Below are 20,600 nucleotides of genomic sequence, written 5' to 3' on the forward strand. Positions count from 1 at the left end.
ATTTAAAGCCAGGATCGAGTCCGGTAGGAATTAAACAATACCCCTTAAAACTGGAAAGCCGGAAAGGGTTAGTACCAATAATACAAAAATTTCTAAAGTACAAATTGTTAATAGAATGTGAATCCAAATATAACACCCCAATCTTGCCTGTTAAAAAGGCTAATGGAGAAGATTACAGGTTGGTTCAAGACCTCAGAGTGATAAATCAAATGGTACAAGATATTCATCCGGTAGTAGCAAATCCTTACACTTTGTTAGCAACCCTAACAGAGAAACAAGAATGGTTCACAGTGTTAGACTGAAAAGATGCCTTTTTCTATATTCCCTTGGATCCCAATAGTCAAGAGCTTTTTGCTTTTGAATGGGAAAATCCTGAGACTGGGAGAAAAACACAATATACATGGACAGTCTTGCCTCAAGGCTTTAAGAGCAGCCCTACCATTTTTGGAAATCAATTGGCACAAGAGTTAGAGATTTGGAAGAAAGAAAATAATCAAGGAATCTTGTTGCAATATGTGGATGATTTATTAATTACAGCTGAGAGAGAAGAACAATGCACAAAGTTAACTATTAGCCTTTGAACTTTTGGGGAATCAGTGGATATCGAGTGTCAAAAGAAAAAGCCCAAATAACCCAGAGAGAAGTAACTTACTTGGGTTTTGAAATCCTGAAAGGACAGAGACAATTAGGAACTGAGAGAAAGGAGGCAATTTGTTGTCTCCCTGAGCCTAAGACTCTAAAAAAATTGTGGGCATTTCTGGGAATGGTTGGGTGGTGTCGCCTGTGGATTGCAAATTATGGCTTGCTGGTCCGACCTTTATACGAGCAGCTCAAGACCTCAAACAATGGATTTATAGATTAGACTGATGCCAGGAAAGCTGCTTTCAAACAACTAAAACAGGCCTTTATGGAGGTGCCAGCCCTAGGCCTGCCAGATCTCACAAAGACATTTGAACTCTTTACTCATGAAAGAAAAGGTCTAGCTCTGGGTGTCCTGGCCCAATATCTGGGACCAAGTTGGCGAGCTGTGGCCTACTTCTCAAAGCAATTAGACAATGTGAGTCTGGGATGGCCTGGTTGTCCGAGAGCCATCGCTGCAACTGTGCTATTGATCCAAGAAGCTCGCAAGTTCACCCTAGGGCAGAGAATTACAATGTATGTTCCCCACATGGCAATCACTGCACTTGAACAGAAAGGGGGGCATTGGTTATCCCCAGTGGAATGCTGAAATACCAAGTGGTGTTGTTGGAGCAAGATGATGTTTACTTAAAAACTACTACTATTGTTAACCCTGCTGTGTTTTTAACAACTGATCAAGTTGAAGGAGAACTGGAACATGAATGCCTGCAGACAATTGAAGAAGTCTATTCCAGCTGACCGGATCTCTGAGATGCGCCGCTGGAAGAAACGAATTGGGAACTATATACCAACAGAAGCAGTTTCATCTGTGAAGGAAAACTTTTATCAGGATATGCAGTAACCACTACTGAGAAGGTAATCGAATCATGTGCTTTGCCTTCAAATGTATCTGCCCAAAAGGCTGAATTGGTAGCTCTTACTCGAGCACTGGAACTAAGTCAAGGAAAGCAAGTCAACATTTGGACAGACTCAAAGTATGCTTTTGGAGTAGTACATACACATGGAGCAATATGGAAAGAAAGAGGACTGTTATCTCCACAAGGAATCACCATTCAGCATGCAGAACAAATATTGAAATTGTTCAAAAGCCAACAGCAGTCGCGATAATGCACTGTAAAGCACATCACTCAGGTAGGACTGTCCTTGAAACAGGTAACCGATTGGCTGATAGAGCTGCTAAAGAGGCTGCAGAAAAAGGCATCCTAGCACTAGTTCCAGAGAAAAGTGTAAATTTACCTAAAGATGCTCCAAATTATAATGAAAAAGATGAAGAATTAATTATTAAATTGCAAGCTAACAAAAATGAAACAGGATGGGCTGTAACACCAACAGGTTAAACAAGAGTCCCACTCACAATGAGAGAAATTGCCCGGGCTGAACATAAAGTACATTGGGGAACAGAAAACCTTGTTAAACATTACAAAAGTATACTTTGAGTAGAGATATGACAAAGATTATTCGAACAATTACAATTGGATGTGAAATTTGTATACGCAATAATCCCAAAACCAATAATAAGATTACTTTTGGAATTACGAAGCAAGGAAATTCTCCAGGAAAATACTGGCAAACTGATTTTACAGAATTGCTTCAAAAAAAAGGGATATTGATATATCCTAGTTCTTGTTGATACCTTTATTAGGTAGCCTGAAGCTTTCCCTTGTCACACCAACAAAGCAAGAGAAGTAGTTACCATCATTGTTATAATCTGTGTCACTTTTAGCTGTCTTAAACGAGCTGTGACACAATCTATGTTCAAGTGAGACTACTAAAAGAATTAGTAGCCTCAAACAGAAAGGGGGGAATTGATAGCATATTTCCATACATTCTGTATGTTATGCCTAAATATTTTGATGGTTTTAATATTTTGTACCAGCCGTGGAAATTGGTTTGCTGCTAGGTGACTGTAAAAGTGACATTTGGTAAATAATTATTAGAAATCTTATACTAACACTATGATTGAAACAATAGACAAAAGTATAGCCAAGCAATTAACTAGTAGAGGTAGTTACTCATAAGTTTTGCAGTTCTTTGCTCTTATGACGAGATGTTCCTGTACGCTAGATGAGAACAATGCTGAAACTGACCACATGTGATTGAAACTGCGTTAAGCTTCAAGATCAAAGAACAAGGACAAGGATAAAGACTTCAAGGACAGCCAACAAGAACTTCAAATGGGACGGTGGTTGCAAAAGCAGCCCTTCGACTCAAATGGATCCTTCATTGCACATGATCGGATGTAGGCAGTACTAAGATAATCAGTTGTGATCATTTTTATGTATATGTATACTAATCTGATTAATAAGCAATTAGTTATTCTATATAACCTGTTTGTGCTAAAGCTGTGGTATGCACGCTAGGTGGAACTATCCGCCGTGCATCCAGCGCTGCAATAAAGAATGCCTGCTTTCTAAAACTCCAAAATGGGTTTTAGAGAGTTTCTTTGACCGGCTTTTTGGTATCATCCATCGCCAAATGGAGGAGGAAACATATCTCTGCCATCTCCAGATTTCTGTCTGCTGAAAGGAGGGAGGAGGGATGGGGGAGACTGCAGCACAGCAAGCAGCAACTCCAAGGCAGCTCATTCTCTAACAGCTGGCAGACCCCCACCGACTGGCCCTGCTGCGCCGCTGATGCCATCAAAAGCCCAAATCAGGACTCAATAGCCAGGATGACTATTAAGTAGGTATTCTTTATTGCAGCGCTGGGCACACAGGGAATTGCTCCTCCTAATATGCACACTGTGTCAAGTCAGTTACACAATTTATATGCAAGTTATACATACATAGTCATAAAATATTTAGCATACTCATGACTTTTCCAAGAACTCATTAACATAAGTAACCACCCACCTCCACATGCGCATCATAATCCTTGGATGGGTTTCAGGGACACCTGTGCAGTCTTGAGGTTCTGTTCTTGAAGACAAGTTCCATTAAATGATTACCGTGTGCTCACATATCTGTCTCACAAGCGAATGTTTACGTAGTTCCTTGCTGCTGCTTGTTAAGAGTCTCATCTGGTACTTGTCCATCAGGCTCAGGCTTCACCACACTGCGGCAGACCCCCGCCCACTGGCCCCAGGCAGGTGCCCTGTGCTCTCACCGCCCGGCTCTGGCTCCAGGGAGCCCCCACCATTGGCTCCGACATGGCACAGCACCCCTCTGTGCCTCCAACACAGACCCCGCCAGCAGCAAGCCCCCACCCTAGGCACCACCGCCCTCCTCGGGGCTTTCTCCAGGACCTGATGGTCAATCGCTCAGACCCCGCTCACCTTCTCTCTTGGGGCAGCTACAGCCTGGCCACCGCTTGCACTCCTCCCTTGGCTACCACCAGCCCCACCACAGCCACCCGGAGCAGGGCAGCACGGGTCCCTCTACCGGCAGCCCCCCCTTTAAAGGGAGGGGACGTCCCCATCAGCCTCGCTGCCCGCACCTGGGGCTCCTCCAGCCCCGGCCCACAGCTGGAGCCCAGCAGGAACAGGGGGGCATCACCCGGCCCCCGCAGCACATCGCCTCCTCCCCTGGGCCCCCTCACAGCCCTCCCCCACTGCAAGGGGAGTGCAAATGCAGCTGGGACCCCAGGACAAATCTTCTGGGCAGGGACCTACGGGCAGGCCATGAGCTGCTGCTGTAAGGCAACAGAACTAAAAAACCTCCACTGAAGAGGAAAGTAGCTTACCAATTCTGCAATTAATTCCTGAGCTCTTCTTACTAAGCCTGCCACACCACCTCCTAGCATGTTCTGCTAACCTCCTAAACACTGGCTGGAGCATCAAACTGCTCTCAAGTGGAAGCAGAGAAACCCAACCATAGGTTGTCCCCTAGGCACGCAATGGTGAACGTCCTATGTCTCCTCTGTCCACAGGCCCGAGGATGGGAAGCCACAAGTGCTGTTCACTTACCCAAGCCTAAAGAGCTTTAGGATCTCTACTGCATTTGGGGAAACACAAGCCTGAGAAAGATTTGCTCCGTACCTGATCGCCACTGAAACACTGAATGAAAAGGGAGCCAAGGAGAATGGAAGATGCAGCAGGTCTGCCAAGCAAAGAAACTGAGGAAGTTTCTCCATGCACAGAAGCACAGCTGGAGACATAACTCCTGCTGGCACGCGGATTGAACTTCATCCATTTGGGTCCCTTTGGGAATACCAAGCACCCAGATTGTTCTGGAGGATGCAGCATTTTACAGAGGGGACCCTCAGAAAGAATCGGAGAGGGGCAGCTTTATTCCCTGGGAAAGTGCCCTAACACACACCTGCTTCCCAGATAGCATAGGACAATTAAAATATAGTAAATCACTAGTAAGCGGGGGCTAATTTCTGGCCCATCATGATTCTAACAACAGCCAACAAATCCCTCCGCTAGTTTTATTCAGACTGTATTTATGACAGTTCTTTTGCTCTTTCGGGGGGAGCAGATTACACAGCTTGCCTCTTTGATGTGGAGGGCCGGGTTTCAAAAGAATACTACAAGCCCAAAAGAGCACAGCATAGTACAGCTTGTACATAAAGTAAATATTACATCACAAGCCATACTGCACGATTCTGCCAGAGAAAATGGTCTTTATGTAGGTGCATGGGAAGTGGGCCTTTTGCTCAAAAAAAAGAACCCAACCCAAAAAACCCCAACAAAATCCTGATTTAAAAAGTCCATATACTAAAACAGTCACACGACATCCTTTTTGATTCACCTCTAAATCCACATGTAGATTTATTCCTTCACTGGCATCTGAAATCGTACTGCTTGGGGCACTTTTCATGTAAAACCAAGAAAGCTCAACTCAGAAGGCAAAGACCCTTCTTAATGGAACTGAGTATCTGGGACTACAATACACCTTCCCCCTCATTTAACCATAACAGCATAGTAAACAGTTTTTAAATTCCAAGGTGAGAGATTCCAACTTTGAAGACTACAAGACATTCTCCTTTTAGCGCAAAATAATCATTTTCTTTTCACTTCTCTGCCAGCCTTACCCTCATGTTTCTTGGTTTTCATGCTGCAGCACAGGAAGCCCAGCTGCACAAAGACTTCCACTGTGCACACCAGTGTGCAAAGCATTGAGGAACCTTGGCTCAGTCTTGGCAGTACAGGAGCAATCCATCTCAAGTGCACTACACATTTGGCATTTGGGGGTATCACAGAGAGAAATTCAATTATTGCCTTTCCTCCCAGTAACAACAGCAACAGAAAAAAGAAACCCTCCTCGCTTCCACATCTCTTCTTTGTAGGCTAGAGATTTACGGCAGCGACTACCTATTTTACCCAACCTACAAGGCAACTTTTGAACAATTTTCAAAGCTGGCCCAAAAAACACATCATAAATAATCATCAGTGTAAAGAAAGACCAGAGGTCCCTGCACTACTAGAGATATGCAGGAACGCTTATTTACTAGAATCCTTTGTAAAAACAAAAAGTTTGTGATGGCATCTGAACTACAAATTTCTTTTTAGGCAGAAAGACCTAGTGAATGGGAATATCCTGCAACACTTTGATTGCTTGTTAGGACTTGCATGGTTTCATGACTAAACTAATTATTTTATGAATATGTCTGTATAACTTGCATATAAATTGTGTAACTGACTTGACGTGGTGCACATATTAGGAGGAACAAATTATCAGGTATTTATTTTGCTGTTGGTGCCAAGGCCACAGTTGTGTGAGGCATTACACAAGCAGATGAAATCCTTGCCCAAAAGAGTTTGCAAACCACCTGTGTGTTAAGACAGTCACTGCATTTCAAGCCTTCCACCTGTGACAACATCCTCTCAGGAGGCACACTTGCCTGCTCTAATCAAACACTCACTCAGCAGAGGTAATATTGAACTGATATAAAAACTGGGCCCAACCTCTACATTCATGGCTGGGATACAAGACTCCTATCACAGAGCTCACTCTTCAGTCCCACCCGAGGTATGTACATTAAACTGTATATCCCACTGGTCAAATACTCTTCCTTAGAGCTCTCTTGAAACTGAGAGCTCACGGTAAGGGAGAAAAGAGAGTTCCTTACCTCTTGTGCAGTCAGGGCATGTTCCCCTGCTAAAAGCAGCATACTCAGGCTTCCCATTTGTGTTGAATCTGTTAAAAGAGTAAAACCAAGCCTAAGGAAAACTTTAGGTTCTTATGCAGAGGTTTAACTAGAGTCTTGGAAACTTTATTTGGGACATGAAAGGTATTTGCACTACAGTACCAGGTGCAGTAAAGGAAACTGGTCTTGCTGTTTGATTCCAACACTGCATCCTCCAACAAAAAGAGGCTGCTGTGTTTGAGGAACATGGATGGAAATCCCACCTGCCATCCCAATGTTACGCTGTGGCATTTTGTCACTTTCCTCGGGCTTGGTAAATCTTTTGCAGAGTCTGAAGCAAAGGCCCATAGCTTCTTCCTGTTTGTAACGGTGGATGTCTGCATGTTTACAGGTCGGTTTGTTGTGGGGCACCACTTGTACCCTGATTTGCCTTCAGAAATGCATCCTTGTACTAGAAAATAAAAGGAAAATTGCCAGTCATGACATTATACTATCCACAAGGCAATAGAGTGCACTGCTTGTAAGAGGATTTAACACAGTAAGTAATCCTTAAATATCTTGATTTTTTAACAATTTAGTCACATGCTTAGAGTCTGACTGCCAAAACAATCTAACAAGAAGAACTATTAAGACAAGAAGAGCTGTATTTAAAAGAGTGGGGTTTTTCTTTCCTCTCCTGAGGGTTTATCACCCAGAGTAGGCTGAAGTTCTTATCCCCAGTGCTTGAATGCTCATTCTGGGAAAGGAAGACAGCTATTTCAATTCTTTTGCAGGTACAATCTTTGTTTACTTTCTAGTTTGAATGAAATGAAAGCAGACATTTAGCAATAAATGCAGCATGATGCTCCTTACCTTGCATTCCTTTTTCTCTAATAGATCTGTATCTTAGAATATTTGAGTATATTCTTTCCCAAACCAGGCACTGAAAATAAACCACTACCAGTATCACCTCACTTTCAGTAACTTCTGATACATCATCCCAGTGGTCCTCCCAAAACGTACCAGGCTGCATGGCTGCATAAAATGAACTGGCACCATTTAAAACTGTCTTTGGCCTGGAGCACACGGCACACATCTCAGTTGTTTGCTATATTCTTGCTCTGAGGCAGCAAAATGAACAAAGCCAGGCTCCACATAGGGGGGTAGTGGGAAAAGGTCTGGATCCCACACAGTTCGTGCAGTACAGGGAAGGATGGTAACCTATTTTATTCTCAAAATGCAACAGTGATGTTTTCTAAATACCTTGCTGACCAGACCAAAACAAGATTTTTGAACATTAACAGCAATAAAAAGAGCACATTTCAGTATATTAAATGTGTTGCTGTGCAAGGTGGAGAATGGACGAACCAGAGGAACATGCCACATTGTCCTGGTTTCAGCTGGGGTAGAGTTAATTGTCTTCCTAGTAGCTGGTATGGTGCTATGTTTTGAGTTCAGTATGCAAAGAGTGTTGATAACACTGATGTTTCCAGTTGTTGTTAAGTAGTGTTTAGTCTAAAGTAAAGGATTTTTTAGCTTCTCATGCCCAGCCAGTGAGAAAGCTGGAGGGGCACAAGAAGTTGGCACAGGACACAGCCAGGGCACCTGACCCAAACTGGCCAGCGGTGTATTCCATACCATGCGACGTCCCATCTAGTATAGGAAGTGGGGGCAGGGGATTGCCGCTCGGGGACTAGTTGGGTGTCGACTGGCGGGTGGTGAGCAATTGCACAGCGCATTATTTGTACATTCCAATCCTTTTATTATTACTGTTGTCATTTTATTAGTGTTACCATTATCATTATTAGTTTCTTCTTTTCTGTTCTATTAAACTGTTCTTATCTCAACCCACAGGTTTTACTTCTTTTCCCGACTTTCTCCCCCATCCCACTGGGTGGGGGGGGAGTGAGTGAGCAGCTGCATGGTGCTTAGTTGCTGGCTGGGGTTAAACCATGACACACATGCTCCAGCTGCAGATGTTTGCCTAACAACTGACGGGAGCACAGCACTGGCTGCTGTGGGAGTCCTTGCATTGGCAAAGACACATGCACGATCCTAGCCAGGAGACTACTGCATATTGTGGTTAACAGGAGAAGGCATGGCCCTGGTGCTGTGCAATGCTGCAAATAGAGCTTTGTCTTCAAGCCTGGGTTGTGCTGCATATATCCCTTGTTCACAGGATAACCTCAGCCAGCTAATTGTAACAAAGGAGCCTGTAGACAGCTCCTGCTACTGGCAATTACGTGTCCTTGTCTCTATTAGAAAGTGAAGCAACAAGTTCTCAATTGAACATCCTTTTGTTTGACAGCAGAAATGATGAATGGTATTGTTTTGTTCTAAGAAAATCCTGGAAGAGCTCAAAAGATCAAGTTGCCATTGGAACCTCTCCACAGGGGGGAACTGCACCATGTGCCGTGCCCTGATTGGAGGTCTCTCTGACCACACCACTTGGGGTTCCCAGCATCTGAAGGACATAAGATTATCTAAACCATCCTCTTCTTCCTTCTGGTGTTAGCTTCAATAAATGGAATTCTAATCAATACATTACATACTCTGAGGACCTTTCTTACAGGGATCACAAAGAAAACTATGTCCAGTGCACTACTGTTTCAAACCCCAAAGAAGGGTTCCCAGTGTACTGTTTAGGGCTTAGAGTTTATTATCTAAGGATTTAGACCTTTCCATTCAACAGTAAGTCATCCAGCCTGAGCCCCAAAGTGGTAAACTGTAAACCTTGGAACCCAAATGGTCATTGGGGATTTGAAGTTTATGGATGAGGTTAGATTTGAAATCCCGTGCCCTGATCAGTAAATGAGGAAACTGCAAACCCTGACTGGTAAATAACAAGCCCCACAAAATCAAGTAATAAACCATGGCTCCTGACTGAGAAACCCTCAAGAACAAACTATAAACTATAAACTGTAACTGAATAATCCTGAACCTTCAGTTTTTAACACAGTTGAAAACACATTGAACAGAATCCATCTACAGATCCAAAGCTACATCACTAATTCAGTACTGAGGCATGATCAACACCCAGTGCAATGTCCTGGGCTCCCTTTCCCACCAGATCTGTCTGCGTTCCTCATCCTTAACCACACAGGGGTCTTATTCTCTCCCTGATCCCCTGGGAGCCTACCCAGTGCTCTGCTCCCTGACCTCGACCCACCTCTAGCACATAGCCATACCTACATCTTGGTGTTCTGATTTTGGCCAGCACTTGAGCTTACCAACTTCCTGGCACCCTGTCTCAAAGCCGTTCATCCCTACGCTGGTCCCCTGCCCTGGTAAGCAAGGTCAGACCTTTTTCTTCTGCTCAGAAGAAATGACCGTCCAGCGTTACACGGCCATCTCATCTGTGAGAACACACACATGCAAGGCACGTCCCAAGACACCCAGCTGTACAAAAAGGACTGCTGAAAAGTTGCGCCTCACTAAGAGTGTCACTGAAACTTTTCTAATGCGACAATGGTTTTGTAGAGATACTACATATAACACGTTAAACAACAGGCCATCCCAACAGAGCACCTGGAGCAAAAAGTGGCCTCATCACACCAAATTGTGTCAGCATTAGAACCTTACTGCCTCACCTTTCTCTGCACTCCTATAGCAGCATTAGGTGGCTCAGTAGAGGTTATTTTTGTACACACTGAAAGTTCCTGGCCCTCGCTTTCCCTTTGCAGCCAATTCATAGGTTGAACAGCACTGGGGATCTGTGCTTGCCTCAGCACCTAAACATCTTGTTATTCACATTCTCTGCACAGCCTATTTCCAAAATTGAAAACGTCCAGCTAGTTCTCCCACAAGGAAGGTTCCAGACAAAAGAAAGCAAGAGGGGCTTAGGAGGAAGAGGTACCACAAGACAAAGGTCAGCAAGAGGAGGAGGAGGCAACAGTGGGGGAAACAAGTGGAGGCACTAGGAGGCCACAGCAGGACACAGGAGGTAAAGGAGGAGGAGGCAAAAGGAGGTAGCAAGAAAAGGAGGAGGAGGAGGCAAAAAGAGGCAACAGAAAGCGAAAAAGGAGGAGACCACAGGATGCCAGATGGGGTAACAGGAGGCAGGTGGAGGATGAGGCAATAGAGAGCCACAGGAGAAGGAAAAAAGAGGAGGCAAGAAGAGGACATAGTAGGACACAGGAGACAAAAGAAGGAAGAGGCAACAGGAGGCAAGAAAAAGAGAGAAAGGAGGAGACAATAGGATGCAACAGGAGGCAACACTAACAAAGAGAGGAGTAGGCAACAGGATGCTCTAGGTGGCAAAAGGAGGAGGAGGAGGCAACAGGAAGCAACAGTGGGAGGGGGAATAGTGGACGCAACAGGAGGACACAGCAGGATACAGGACGTAGAGGAGGAGAAGGCAACAAGAATCAATAGGAGAAGGAGGAGGAGGCAACAGGATGCCACAGGAAGCAACAGGAGGCAATAGAAGTAAGAAAAAGATGAGGCAACAAGGGACACAGGAGGACACCAGATGTAAATCAGGAGGAGGCAAAAAGGAGGCAAAAGGAAGCAAAAGAGGAGGCGGCAATGGTATGCCATAAGATGCATGAAGAGGAAACAGGATAAAACAGGTAATGGAGGAGGAGGAAGAGGTGGAGGAGGATGAGGAGGATGTAGGAATCGGTGGAGGCAACAGGAGAAATAGGAAGCAACGTGAGGAGGGAGGAGGTGACTGGAGGCAACAGGAGGCAGCAGGAAAAGGTGTCTTCCTCCTTCTTGGGACTCCTCTTGCCTTTTATTGCCTCCTCCTCCACTTGCTTCAGTCTTCTGCTCTTGTCTCCTGCTGCCTCCTCTTTCCTTCTCCTTCTCCTCTTCCTCCTCCTTTGGCCTCATCATCCTCATCATCCTCTTGCCTCCTCTTACCTCCTCTTGCCTCTTCCTCCTCCTCCTGTTTACTCTCTTCGCCTCCTGGTGCCGAATCTGGCTCATGTTGCCTCCTGTTGCCTCCTGTTGCATTGTTCCCCATTTGTTTCTCCTCCCCGTCCTCTTTCTTCCTCTTGCCTCCTCTTGCTTCTTGTTGCCTCCTCTTGCCTCCTCCTCCACCTCCTGCCATTGGTTCCTCTTGCCTCCCGTTCATTCCTCCACCTCATCCTGCTCTTGCCTCCCCCCTCTTCTTCCTCGTATTATTGCCTCCTGTTGCATCCTCCTCCTCCTCCTGCCTCCTGTCCCCACGTCCTCTTGCCTTCTACTGCCTTTCCTTGCCTGCTCTTCCCTCATTATCCTGGGACCTTCTCTTGCCTCCTGGAGGAGAAGGGAACATGAGGGGGAGGCCGAGGACAAAACAGGTAGCAAGAGGTGGCAAGAGGAGAAAAGAGGAAGAGGGGAAGGAGGAGGAGGACACACCAAGGGTCAAAAGAAGGCAGCCAAAGGAGAAGGAGGAGGACACACCAAGGGTCAAAAGAAGGCAGCCAAAGGAGAAGGAGGAGGAGGAAGCAAGAGGACATAAGAGGAGGATGAGGAAGTGGAGGCAACAGGAGGCAGCAGAAGGCAACGGTCGAGAGGAGGAGGCCTACGAGATGGAGAAAAAGACAGAGGAAACAGGAGGCAAGAGAAGGCAAGAGGGGCTTAGGAGGAAGAGGTACCGGGAGACAAAGGTCGGCAAGAGGAGGAGGAGGCAACAGGAGGCAACAGTGTGTGTGGGGAATATGTGAAGGCAAGAGGAGGCCACAGCACGACACAGGAGGTAAAGGAGGAGGAGGCAAAAGGAGGCAGCAGGAAAGGAGGAGGAGGCAACAGGAGGCAACAGAGAGAGAAAAAGGAGGGGACAACAGGATGCCAGATGAAGTAAGAGGAGGCAAGCGGAGGAGGAGGCAATAAGAGGCCACGGGAGAAGGAAAAAAGCAGAGGGAAGAAGAGGACAGAGTAGGACATGGGGCTGCCAAAGGAAGGTGAGGGCCACCAACAGCTTTCAGTCCTGGCACCTTGCATATGGGAGACCGAGGTGGTGGGTGTCCATTTTGGACCTGGGCTCTGGCTGGGCTGAGGGAGTAGATGAGGGTGACGGTTAGGTGGTAGAGCGAGCGCAGAGCCCCTTCCGCCTCCGCTGCCTCCCTGTGACAGAGTAAGGCTTCCCACGCTCTGCTGGTTAAGACACAGAAAGGCTTTCCCTGTGCTGACTCATCACGACACAGAAACGCTTCCCCTCTCCTACCTCGGTACATCACAGGAACCCTTACCCTGTGCTGCCTCAGTGGGACACAGAAAGGCTGTCCCTGCACTGAGGCTGGAAAACACAGAAATGCTTCCGCCACGCTGCCTCAGTGTGACACAGAAAGGCTTCCCCCTCAATGATTTGGCTGTCTTGGAGAGGTCCAGAGGAGCCACTGGGCATGGACCTACTCGTAACATTGACAAAATGTCTCAGGTAGCTATGCTGGAGGTGTCTGGGGCTGCTACTTGGGACTTCACCTGTCTCTCGAGGAAGCCTAAAAACTCTTCGAGAAGTCCCAGGGAGATACAGGACATGGATATGCCTCCAACTTAAACAACGCTCCTCAGGTGGCTACCTTAGAAGAGTCTGGGGCTACCTGGAAACTCACCTGTCTCCAGAAGAAACCAAAATGCTCCTGGAGTTGCCTGGGAGGAGCACTGGGCAGCCAGAAGGCATGGACCTGCCTCTAACATTGACAAAATGCCTTGGGCAACAACCTTGGAGGAGTCTAGGGCTGCTACCTGGGAATTCTTCCTCCACGAGAGGCCAAGACACCCCTGGAGATAACTGGAAGGAGTAATGGGGAGCTACTAGGCATGCACCTGAGTCCTACATGAAGAAAACTTGTCAGGCTGAAAGGAAGCTGCTGAATCTTGTATAATGTAATTAAGTTTCTCTTAATGACTCCCAAGACCCCTTGACCTATGTATTAACACTAATCAATAACCTACTGTTTAAAAGTAGATTGTTTAGATTATACTTTAATGAAAAAAAGTAATTAGATTTTGTAATTGATCAAAAAACTGTGTAGAAGTTATACAATGAATAATTATGTTCTCATGATATGGGGAACCAAAACCCACAGATGTGCAAACAGATAAGTCAACCATAAGAAGAACAAAGAGAAGTAAAACCTTGATGTAAGCAATAACAAATAATGCATGCATCGGGAGCTGCCAACAAGAAAACTTCAGCTAAAGGACAAATGATGAAGAAGGTGATACGACCACTAGATGAAGTAAATGACCACCAGAGAGGCTGCGATTTTTAAAGGGGACACTAGATGCAGCAAAGACCATGAAATGAAAGACTGTAACATGATGATATCAATTTTTTTAGAATAGGCGGGTTTATGTAAAAGATTGCCAGGAAAATAACGTGAATATGTAACAACTTTGTAAATATAACTTGTTTGAAATCATCGTTCCATTGGACCACTTGTGGTGGACCAATCCCCAGTGCTGCCCAGTGCTGCTAATAAAGAATACCTGCTTAACAGTGTCATCAAAGTGCTGTTAAATTACATTTCTTTGTTTCAGGCCACTACCAAGGAGAAGTCTGCAGCTGCTACCCAGGAAATCCCCAGCTGTGCTCCAAAAGTTCTCCTGGCACAGGCGCAGCTCTGGGTGTGCTTGGTGCGTACCATGCTTCCTGAAGGACAACAGCAACACTCAAAGTTCCTCCTGGGCAGTGTCCTGCTGGGAAGAGCAGATTTCAAGGCAGGCTGGCAGCAGACCCTGAGGCTGTGCCAGGGCTGGCCACATCTGGCTCCTTCCAGCAGGATTTAGGAAATCCTGTTCCCAACTGTGAGTGCCAAGCTGGGGGCAGAAACAGCCCCCCACCTTTTGAGGGCCCAGCTGGCCTCTGACCCCAAACTATTCAAACTTCCACACAGGCTCTCCCTCTAACTCAATTCTCTTCAGGTTTGAGAAAAGAAAGCATATACTTCCAGATTAAGTAGTCAAAGACTGTCAGAGGGCAATTTTGGCTTCAATTCCAGAACAAAAGAATTTCCACTACAGAACCTCAGCCACCACCTCCTTGATCATCTTGTCAGTGACCAACAAACACCGTGCTGGAAAAAATCTAATGGCTAATAAAAAGTATCCTCTCTTTCCCAAATCTTTCTTTCTCTTATACCCTCAGACTAGTGCAGTAATAATCATACAATTATTCTGTAATTACCACCAATCTGAAACCCCTCTAAAGCATCGTTCACTGTTGCTAAGGGAGAACCATCACTAACCATGCACCTACCCTTTAGTCCTTTTGCAGCAAGGCCTCTGTGACCAAGCACGTCTACATGGATATCTCTGGCTGACAGGAGATGACTGGCCAGAAAACAAAAATCTTAGGTCGTCTTGGCTCTAGTGAAAGCAAAGAATTTAGAATAATAATACAAACAATTTTAAGACAATGCAGGATCGCAGAAAAGGCAGAGGAGGTGATGTGTTGCACCAACCTCTAATTTCAGAGGAAGTTTCAAGGGTTGGTTGTTTGTTTTTTTTTTAATCACACCCCAGCACAAGCAGAAAAGCACACACCTGCTGCTTAAGGAGAATGAAAAAACCACAAGAGTAAGACTATCGAGTCTGGGTAATTACTCTTCTTTCCAAGACACATTGGTCTTTTTTTTATTATTAATTTTTTATATCTCAGTGGAGAGCTTTAATGGAAAATCACTGAGTTCTGATATGGGAATAGCAAAACGTCCTCTGTAAATCTTTGAAAAGAACAGTACATTGAAGGAAAACTGTTCATATAAACTGTTAATGACATGTTTCCGCTGTCAGAGATTCTAACGCTTTTGAGCATCTTTGCCATCCTCATCTTTCTTCCCTCCACTTTCTTCTGATCGCACTATAGCTACCGTACCTCAGCATAACATTAAAACGTTCAAATACTCTTGCAAATCGTATAAAATCCAAAATACCCCACACAGACGCCTACAGGTTTTGCTGTTACCATCATGTTAACAACACAATTGGTCCTGCCAAACCTACAACCTGCAAAACCTGAAGGCAATTAGCACACAGCCATGTACGTATCGATCTTGTTCTGTCCTTGCCAAAACTGCTGGGTGACTTGTCATCAGCCTCAGTGACTAACAGCAGGCAAGAGTCTCTCATCTGCCTTAGCTCTGATGCAGCTCCTAGAAAAATGGCTACTTCAGAAAGTCATGTCTTGTTATTTTGGGAGCGTGTTATTTCCCACTGAGTGGGATGACAGCTCTTAATTGTATGTCCTGAGAGCAGCCTCCACCAACTGTCCCCTGCTGCGCACCAACACGAACAGCACTGTCCTCTTCCCTGCCCATCTCCACGCTTGGGAGGAGCTGTTCACACACCCCTACCCTGCCCATGCTGCCTGAAAATTCCTGCTGTGCTGCTCAAGGCCATGAAAACTGTTATACTACAGCTGTACCCAGATCACTGTTCCTCATTCTGAGTGAGACTGCCCATTCCTGTGTATTCCCACCTGTCTACAGCAGCTGTTGCCTTCTGTCCTGTAAGCGTTTCGGAAAAGTACACTTTTTTTTTTCTGAATACCCTCTTTGACCTCACTACAGGACAGGTCCGGTGTCCACCACCATGGCTGGTAAAATCTGTAGCAATACAGAATTGCACAGGGATGACAAATACCCAGTGATCCAGCTCATTTTGATTGTTTAAGACCAGGCTTTTGGGTAGAACACAGTTGAGAAAATTTGAAACCTAACACTCCCATCTTGATTGGCAGCTCTTTCTTCATCAGTTCTTTGAACCTCTTTTATTCCTTGGGAATACATAGCAAGACTTTCCTCATCAAAAGAAGCAACAAAGATCAGTCACAAATATGCAGAAAACCGGACATCCACCTACTTGCCACCTACCTAGTAACATTAGCAAGGCCCTGCCTATACACAAAGATTAAATTAATGTACAACTTTTCTACACAGGAACTAAGGATCAACTGAATACAACCATCTGTTGTCACCTATTTGCACAAGAGGCACATGCTGCTTCAGCTTCTATCTTTCAGGCTGTTACCCATGAGAAAATGGAAGCATGTTTTATTTCAAGAGGAAACCTTTAATTGGAAAGCCAGTTCATTGCCTAATTTGCCTCTCTATGCACATATCTAATGAATAGCCCAGGAAACGTTACACAAGGGATTAGCAAGGCAAACCCAGGACACCTCAAGAGATCCCGTAACTACATGAGTCTGTCTTTCCTTTTCACCGCAGTTCCCAAAGCACCAAGGTAGGAGCAGGCAGGGCAGTCACCTACTCGGCTCCCACCAGGGAGGAGAGAGCAGCAACAGCCCTCTGTCACTCAGGATTAGTAACAACAATTTCTGCTCTCAACTGGGGCTCAGTCCATGTGTGGTCATGCGTTTGAGTTATGGCCTAGCCATGGTGACACTGCTCAGTTCAGGGTTAAATATGATGCCTTGTTCTTTAAGGAGGACAGTTACTCCACAGCTTCACTATGCAAGCCTGATTTCTTTGTATAAATTACGCATGCTTTGCAAAGGACTATACCCTTGAAGAAGGAACTAAAGACTGACAAAAAAGAAACATCCTGCTCCAGAAGGCACGGGATGATCGCCAAAGAACCATGAACTACGGGAAAAGTAAAGGCAGCAGGGGGAGATCACGACCACTGACTCAATTCAAGGCTGGAAGAACTTTCCCCCCACACTTAGAAGGAGCATGCGTGCTAGTTTACATAGGAAGTGAGGCTAATTTAAATATAACTGGCCAATAGTAGATGAGATGGTGACTACTAACCAATGAATGTAAATTTAGGTGGTTTCTTACTAATCCTGTAGCAGAAGAAATACATTGTTCTTCTCTGGTGTGGTGTGCCAGCTTTGTGGAGTTACCCCCCAGCACCCATCTCTGCGCAGACACGAAAGAAGCAAATTTCTCGGCGCTGCGTGTAAGATTGGCTTACTGCGCACCGGGTACCGACCCCCGCTTGTGGCACAACACATCTGCAAGTACAGTACTGACCCAGATAGGAAACAGAGGGTGCCACTTAATCCCAGGTGCCACATACACTGCACCTTCTTCCATCGCCTCCTCCCCACGAATCGTTTTCCAGTCTCCTCCACCTCATCCCAGCTCAGATACCTGCACTCTGGCTCAGGGCTGGCGACCCTCGGGGCAGCAGCAGGAGCTGCTCTGACCCTGGTGCTGGGGTTGTCCCTGGGGCTGAGCGCTCGGGCCCAGGGCTGGTGAGCTGGGCCACGGCAGGGCCCATGGGTGATGAGGTCTCCAGGTCTCCCCCAGGCCCGTCCACGCCGGGAGACAACCTGCACCTGCAATTGCAAACCTGGTCCCAGCCTTGGCCTTGGCCCTGGTCCTGGTCCTGGTCCTGGTCCCCCCCTCGCCCCGGCTGCCCCACCCCATCTCTCCCCCATTTCTCCTCAGGCCACTCGGCCTCTGCCCCCTCCAGCCCCGCCCCAGGTCAGCAGGGACTGACAGGCCACCACCGGCTCCGCTGATTGGCTCAGCCGTGGCCAATGGCGCAGCTGTTGCCGGGCGGGCAGGGGCAGCCCGGGCCTCTCCTCACAGAGCTGCCCTGCGCCAGCTGCCCCCCCTCAGCTCAGCGCAGCTGCGCCTCAGCCAGCCGGGACACTGGGCCTGCGGAGAGACGGCCTTCAAGAGGGGCCATTTCACCTGGAGCTGTTCTCTCAGCAGCGCAAGGTGTGTGCACAGGTCTGCCCTCCCTCAGAACCTCCCCGGTCTGCTCGTGGGGTCTGGGCCTGCTCAGGGAGGGAGGAGAGGGGAGGGGAGGGAACATGGGGAGGGGACAGGAGGGCATCTGCTCTGGATTCACTCTGGATTGGCAAGTCTTTCCCAAAACGCGGGTCTGTCTGTGCTCCGGCCGCAGCCCCGGGCAGGAGGAGCTGCGTGACGGGAGCTGCTGGCCTCGGCCAGGCCTGCACCTGGCAGGAGACAGGGCTCTGGCCCCGGTCACACCGCCCGTGCGGAGCCCAGCACCCAGGGCCTTCCTCAGGCCTCACCTTCCCCTGGGGCTGAGGAGGAGAGCCACCCTGTCCTGGCGTGGCCCAGGGCATCCTCCTGCGGCCAGAAGGAAGGACAGAGCCCTGTCACTCTCCCCACAGGGGCTGACCACCGTCCTTCCCTTCTGTCCCTGGGGCTCCCCCGTGCTGGCAAGGCCCTGCGGGGCTTCAGGGCCAAGCAGATGCTGGGGCACCGAGGGCTCCTGGGGCAGCTTTGGGCATCTCTGAAGCTGAGGCGTGGCTGCCCCTTTGCTTCTGCAGATGCAGTTACCTGCTACCCGCTTCACGATGAAAACCGTTTCTTCGTCGTGGCACGTGGACTGGGCAGATGCCACGTCCCTGCTAGTCTGGGAGGACTTCAGGGAAACCAGGAAGTTGCAGCATGCGCCCAGGTAGGAGGACAGGACAGGTGGAAAGGAGCCCTGACAAGGTTCTTCTGCTGTTTCAGATCTGAACTCAGACATTTGTGTGCATCCCAGCACCAAAGTCTGCTTTTTTTCCTCCGAGCTGCACGGCTTTTTGCCAGCAAAAGCGAGTCGGCCTGAGCTGGTCTGTGGGGTAACTTGGCTCCTTCCATTTTGAGTTGCATGCCTACCCTTTTCCTTTTTTCCACCAATGTCTTCCTTTCAACCCCCTTCCCCCCAGGTTGCATCCTCTTTCAAAGGTGATTCTGATTTCAGTTTCTAGACAGATAGATCGTGGAGCAGGTAGGCACAGGGTGTAAGTATGGACTGGTCTATGCCTTCAGAGCTGTAGGCTGAGCTGTTTTACCTTTAAAGGCTAGATAGATATGGGCTCTGGGTAGAGTTTCTGTTTGCTAATTATTACTCCTTTGGGGGCCCTGTGACAGTGACAGTAAGTTTGTCTGCCGGCAGATCCGCAGCAGTTAAAACTGACACTGAAAGAGTTTCAATGATGGATGCTGTTCCGTGTGTTTCATTTTGGGTACCCATTTCACTGAGCTAGAATTATTCCTTTGCAGTTAGGTGACGGGGATCTTCTTGCACCGGTCTTTTCTTTCTGGAGCGCATCCTGATATCCTTTGTCATCCAGAGCTTTCCCCTCTGCTGCCAAGAAGAGTGATGGTCGTGATGAGGACTAAATCCTGTGAGTAACGATTTCTTCAGGTCTGATTATGAAGGTGCCAAGCCTCGTTTTGAGGGTCCAAAGCCTCGCTTTTAGCTTCCAACGCCTCTTTCTTAGGGACGAAATCCTCCTTCTCGTGGACCATAGGCTCATTTTTAGGATTCGGTCTGCAATTCTGAGGGCCCAAAGCCTCATTTTGAGCATCCGGAGACCCATTTTTAGGGTGCAAAGCCTTAGGTTTGGGCACCAAAGCATCATGTGAGGGCCCCCAACCTAATTTCAGGGTTCAGAGCCTCATTTTCATGTCTAAAGCACCATTTCTAGGGCCCAAAGCCCCATTCTTAAGGCCTTGACCCTCCTTCAGAGAGTCCAAACCTGCCCTTCACACCTCTAAGCCTCAAATGTAGTGCCCAAAGCCCTGTATTTGGCATCAAAGCTTCATTTCGGGGGGCCAGAGAGGAACCAATAGGTTCACCTTGTTGTCAGGGTCCAAAGCGTATTTGTAGCACCTCCCCCATTCTTTGCAGTGACAAAGCCTGCTTTTGAGGGCTGAAATCCTCATTTGGAGGGTCCAAACCTGTCTTTCATTACCCATGGCCTTTTTTTAAGAAGCCACAGTTTCATTTTTAGGATCCTGTGGTGGTGTTTGTGTCACTGCCGATAGGGCAGGCCCAGGAACCTGGCTCGTGCAGATGCTTGTGATGTCACCTGTGGCCCAGTTGCTCTGCCGGAGAGGGCAGAGGCTGAGCGGCCTCAGGAGAAACAGGCGAGAGATGGGCCGGGGGCAGCTGGGGCAAGGGAGGGAGCAGGGCCAGGGCCAGGACCAGGACCAGGGGTGCTACGTGCGCAGGAACAGGTATCTCATTTTTATAGAGCAGCATCATTTTTAGGATCCAGCCAGTTGCTTTGAGGCTCCAAGCCG

Source organism: Buteo buteo, chromosome 30 (genome assembly GCF_964188355.1).
Source record: "Buteo buteo chromosome 30, bButBut1.hap1.1, whole genome shotgun sequence".
Lineage (NCBI taxonomy): Eukaryota > Metazoa > Chordata > Aves > Accipitriformes > Accipitridae > Buteo > Buteo buteo.